The sequence below is a fragment of the Camelus dromedarius genome, chromosome 4 (assembly GCF_036321535.1).
Source record: "Camelus dromedarius isolate mCamDro1 chromosome 4, mCamDro1.pat, whole genome shotgun sequence".
Classification (NCBI taxonomy): Eukaryota; Metazoa; Chordata; class Mammalia; order Artiodactyla; family Camelidae; genus Camelus; species Camelus dromedarius.
Window position 1 is genome coordinate 56,116,428 of NC_087439.1, and position 6,000 is coordinate 56,122,427.

The 6,000-nt window shown below is 37.1% G+C and overlaps 1 long non-coding RNA gene across 1 annotated transcript in view; it reads left to right on the top strand.

Moving 5' to 3' along the window:
* The window catches only part of LOC135321218 (uncharacterized), a 491,507-nt gene extending 486,402 nt beyond the window's left edge, over window positions 1-5,105 (top strand). Inside the window, exon 4 of the long non-coding RNA XR_010380784.1 lies at window positions 5,070-5,105. This is a non-coding gene — a long non-coding RNA (uncharacterized LOC135321218). The remainder of the gene's footprint in view (window positions 1-5,069) is intronic.
* The last annotated feature ends 895 nt before the right edge of the window (window positions 5,106-6,000 follow it).

Sequence of the window (6,000 nt, forward strand, 5' to 3'; positions counted from 1 at the left end):
GTATGCCATGCTGCTCCTCCGACAGGGAAGCCCGAGGGAGGTTGAGCAATGTCTGTGTCTTAGGTAATGTCTTGGTTCAGAGAGCTCAGAGGACCTATGCCCTATCAGCTTCATCTGAACACTAAATCTTTAAATAGATGGGCTTCAATTATAAACCCAGTTCTTCCTAGAACATTAGACTAAAATAAATCCCAGTTCCCTTAATTTGCCTTCCATTCTGATCCCTGCAAATGCAAAATGTAGGAGGCATCTGATATCAAAGACTCCCAAACTTCCTGTAAAAATGTCCCCACTCAAGGTACTTCCAGTTTTGCTAGAACTATACTGATGCTGGTTTACAGAGACTGGAGCCATTTTAACCCTGCTCAGGTAGTGAGGCTGAAGTGCTCAGGCCTTGAAAACAGTTAACGCAGCACCAGTCAGTTTAATTGTTTGATCTATTTTTAGGAAAATCTCTATGAAACAATCTGCTTTATACATAATAAAGTTCCATGTTTTCTAATATGCAAGCAAATGGACAGTTTGGTCAATTCAGATTTCTTTTCAGAGTCCTTTCATAACCTTATTTGTAAACTTTGCTCTTCCTGTAATTTTCAGGAGTCAGCAATCTGCATAGTTAACATAATAAGCCATTTCAGTCCTTCTCACTGCTTATATCACCAATACTACAAAAGTTTAGTGGGAGCAGCCAGATGGCAGAGTAGAAAAACCCTCAGCTCATCTCCTCTCATGACCACACCAAAACCACAACTATCTGTGGAACAACCATTCATGAAAAAGACTAGACCCTACCAGAAAAGATCTTCTACAACTAAAGACATAAAGGAGGAACCGCAACAAGATGGGTAGGAGAGGGGACTCATGAGATAATCAAATCCCATACTCCCCAGGTAGGCGACTCACAAACTGAAGAATAATTCTATTTCAGAGGTTCTCACAGAAGTAAGAGTTCCAAGCCCCTCATCAGGTTCCCCGGCCCAGGGTTCTGGCATTTTGAAGAAAAGCCCCCAGAGCACTTGGCTTTGAAGGCTAGCAAGACTTAACTGCAGGGGCCCCACAGGATTGAGGGAAACAGACTTCACTCTTTAAATGCACACAAAAAAATCTCACATATACTGGGACCCAGGACAAAAGCAGTAATTCAATTGGAAACTGGGCCAAACCTACGTGCTGGTCTTGGGGGGTTTCCTGGGGAGGTGGGGAGCAGCTGCGGCTCACCCCCAGGACATAGACACTGGGGGCAGACATATTGGGGGACATTCATCCATATGAACATACATCTTGGATCATTAGCACCAAGACCTGATCCCACCCAACAGCCTGTAGGTTCCAGTGCAGGGACGCTTCAGGCCAAATAACAAATTGGATGGGGATACAGCCCCCACCCATCAGCAGACAGGCTACCTAAGGATAAAAAATCCCATAGCTGCCCCTGGACATGCCCCTAGACGTGGCCCAGCCTACCAGAGGACCAAGACCCAGCTCCACCCTGCAGTGGACAAGCAATGGCCCCCTGCAAGGAAGCCTGCACAAGCCTCTAAACCAGCTTTACCCACCAGGGGGCAGACATCAGAGCAAGAAAACTAGAAAATATTAACAGACCAATTACTAATCCTGAAGTTGAATCAGTAATTTAAAAAACTCCCCAACAAACAAAAGTCCAGGTCCAGATGGCTTCACAGGTGAAGTCTACCAAACGTTTAGAGAAGAGTTAACACATATCCTCCTGAAACTATTCCAAAAAATTGCAGATGAAGGAACACTTCCAAACTCATTCTGTGAGGCTAATATCACCCTGATACCAAAACCAAAGATACTACAAAAAAAGAAAAGTAAAGGCCAATATCATTAATGAACATAGATGCAAAAATCCTCAACATAATAGTAGCAACCCGATTCCAACAATACATTAAAAGAATAATACAACATGATAAAGAGGGATTTATCCCAGGGATGCAAAGATTCTCCAGTATCTGCAAATTGATCAATGTGATACACTACATGAAGAATAAAAACCACATGATTATCTGAATAGATGCAGAAAAAGCTTTTGATAAAACTGAACATCTATTTATGTTAAAACCTCTCCAGAAAGTGGGCATAGAGGGAACAACCTCAACAAAATAAGGGCCATATGTAACAAACCTATAGCTAACATCACGTTCAATGATGAAGAGCTGAAAGCATTCCCTCTAAGGTCAGAAACAAGACAAGGATGCCCATTGTTGTCACTTTTATTCAACATAGTTTTGGAAGTCCTAGCCCCAACAATCAGAGAAGAAAAACAAAAGAAATCCAAATTGGAAATAAAAAAGTAAAACTGTAACTGTTTGCAGGTGGCATGATCCTACGTATAGAAAATCCTAAGGATGCTACCAGAAAAGTGCAAGAGCTCATCAATGAATTCGGTAAAGTTTCAGGATGCAAAATTGATATTCATAGATCTGTTGCATCAGAAATATCAGAAAGAGAAATTAAGGAAACAATCCTATTTTCCATCCCATCAAAAAGAATAAAATACCTAGGAATAAACCTATCTAAGGAAGCAAATGATCTGTAGTCTGAAAACTAAAAGATAATGATAAAACAACTGAAGACTACACAAACAGATGGAGAGATATACCATGCTCTTGGATTGGAAGAATATTGTTTAAATGACCATACTAGCCAAGGCAATCTACAGATTCAATGCAATCCCTATCAAATTACCAATGGTATTTTTCACAGAACTGGAACAAAAAAACTTACATTTGTGTGGAAACACAAAAGACTCCAAATAGCCAAAATAATCTTGAGAAAGAACAGAGCTGAAAGAATCAGGCTCCCTGACTTCAGACTACACTACATAGCTACAATAATCAAAACAGCATGGTACTGGCACAAAAACAGACACATAGATCAATGGAACAAGACAGAAAGTCCAGAAATAAACCCACATACTTATGGTCAATTAATCTACAACAAAGGAGGCAAGAATATACAATGGAGAAAAGACAGTCTCTTTCGCAAGCGGTGCTGGGAAAGCTGGACAGCCACATGTAAAACACTGTACATGTATTTAGAACACTCCCTCACACCATACAAATATAAACAGAATGGCTTAACGACTTAAATATAAGACGTGATGCCAAAAAATTCTTAGAACAGAATATAGACAAGCCATTCTCTGACAAATATTGTAGCAACATTTTCTTAGGTAAGTTTTCCAAGGCAAAAGAAATAAAAGCAAAAATAAACAAAAGTACCCAAACTTACAAGCTTTTTCACAGCAAAGGAAACCATAAACAAAAGACAACCTATAGACTGGAGGAAAATATCTGAAAACAGTGTATCCAACAAGGGCTTACCTTCTAAATTGTACAAACAGCTTATACAGCTCAATATCAAAAACAACAACAAAAACCTGATCAAAAAATAGGCAGAAGACCTAAATAGACCTTTCTTCAAAGAAGACATACAGATAACCAAAAGGCACATGCAGAAATGCTCAACATTGCTAATTATTAGAAAAACAGAAATCAAAACTACAATGAGGTACCACCTCACATTGGTCAGAATGGCTATCCTCAAAAAGTCGACAAATAATAGATGCTGGAGAGGATGTGGAGAAGAGGGAAACCTCCTATACTGTTTGTGGGAACGTAAATTGGTGCAGCCACTATAGAGAGCAGTGTGGAGGTTCCTCAAAAATCTAAAATTAGAGTTACCATATGATACAGCAATCCCACTCCTGGACATATATCCAGAGGAAACTCTAATTCGAAAAGATACATGCACCCCAGTGTTCATATAAGCACTATTTACAATAACCAAGACATGGATGCCACCTAAATGTTCACTGACAGATGACTGGATAAAGAAGTTGTGATATATATTTTTACACATACACATACATAGATACATACACACACATACATACACACACACACACACACAAGTCAGATTTATTTCTTGCTACAAATTTTTCCAAATTGGGCTAGAACAAAATTGGCATAAGAAAAAAAATAACTGCCCCTACTTCAACTTGTTGAATAGTTAAGACAGCCAGGTTTAAGACTCTGCCAAGATTAAGTCCTTAGAAAACCAAATGATACCAAAGGTATTCTGATCTCCCCGGGACCTTGAGGCACCTTGATGCTACTTACACTTCATTCCACAAATGGCCATGACACTTCTTTAGAGGTAACACGAGTCACTAGTATTCAGTTATAGGCAGGTTTTTTAAAACTGTTTCTCAGGCTCCTGGACTTCAGCCATCTGCTCAAAATTTTCAAACCATTAAAGAATTCTAGCATGTGCCATATTTAGAAGTTAAATACTAAAAATATGCAGTTAATGAATTTTTGTTTTATTTTAATACTTTATTTTAAATGATACCCCAAAAAATTAATCATAAAATAAAGCAGAATCATTCCACCAGACCTTTTAAAAAAAAATCGTTTCTCTGAATTATTATAAAGGATTTGACAGTACCATACTACTTTATTGAGTAAAATAGAAACTTCACAACTTATAATTTTAATGATCAATTAAACATTTACTCTTTCAATCATCTCATTTTATTACCAGAATAATCCTAAAAGGCAGACATTGCTATTACCTTTTCTTTTTCAACTATAGCTAATTAATAAAAATATTTGAGTTTTGGATAACTTTCATATATTATGAGGTTCCATATTAGTCTTATTTATTGTTAAAAAAGTAAATCTTTTTATTTGAGGGGAAAATAATTCCTAAAGAAATACAAATCTGAAAAAAGTAAGAATGTCATTATTAAAATGTCAAATATCTAAAAGATGTTATTTGTCATCACTGGCTAAAATAAGGCTTACCATATTAGAACCTATTTTATTTTTTCCCTAGGGCAATCAGATACATGATTGCTTTACTGAGAAGTGGTCCTAGAGTTTTTGACCCTACCACGCATCATATGGTATACAAAATACTCCAGGAAGAAAGCTAAAAGATCAGTCCACCCAATATCATAGATTCCTCCAGCCACCCTAGGAGAAGTCTACCCCTACTTCAGTCTGAGCATGGCCTGACCGGTGTATCTGTTGCTTCCATAGACTGCATCAATCCTGAGGGGTTAACGAGGAACTTCTCTGTTTATCATCATCACCACCACCACCACCACTAGTCCTTTCACTTCTTAACTTCTGGCGTGAAGTGAAGGCTAGAAATTGGACTGACTTCAGGACTAAGCTAGTATCAAGTATGTGATAATAATGGAGTATTTCTTATTTAATCTGTATGTGTCTGGGATTTCTCTTTGCATATAAGATAGAGGGAGATTAGGTAGAAGCAGACATTTTTTGAATGAAAGAAGATGAAAAATGTTGAACCTATTCCCTATGGAAAGTTTAAAACAGGTTAAATGATACTTTTTGTGGAATAAAAAAAATCATAAGTGAGAATAATTTGATACATTTCATTAAAGGTTTTCTTCTCTGGAATTTCATGTGTATCATTCAGCAAAAATAAGACTATACCTTGTTTCTGTTTTGACTTTACTTCATAAGTTTAAAAAATATCTACAATATTACAATTGTGTGTTAGATATACAGGAGAGAGAGAGGGGGGAGAGAGAGAGAGCTGCCTCCTTAGTATGGGGTGATACTGCATATCTTAAAATTCAGACTTTAAAAGTGACAGGCACAGTATTTCAAGGAATTAAAGAAGTCATGATCCACTTATTATAAATATAAAAATTAGTTTTGTGTATAATCACTAGTTTTCAAATGTTCGCTTATGCTTTTAAGTAAAGGCATTTTCATAAAGCTCTGAATTTAAACTTTTAAAAAAAATGTCAGACACCAAATTATGAGGCAGTATTTTTCCTGTTTTAGTTGAGGCACTTGAAATAAGCTATGACTTTGTATCTCCTATTGGTACAGAAAGTATCACCACTATCTTATTGATTGATTATAGAAATAAATATGTAAGTCAATGAGCTTATTTAAAATGAAGCCACGTGTCTATGTAAAACCCTGTTAGTAA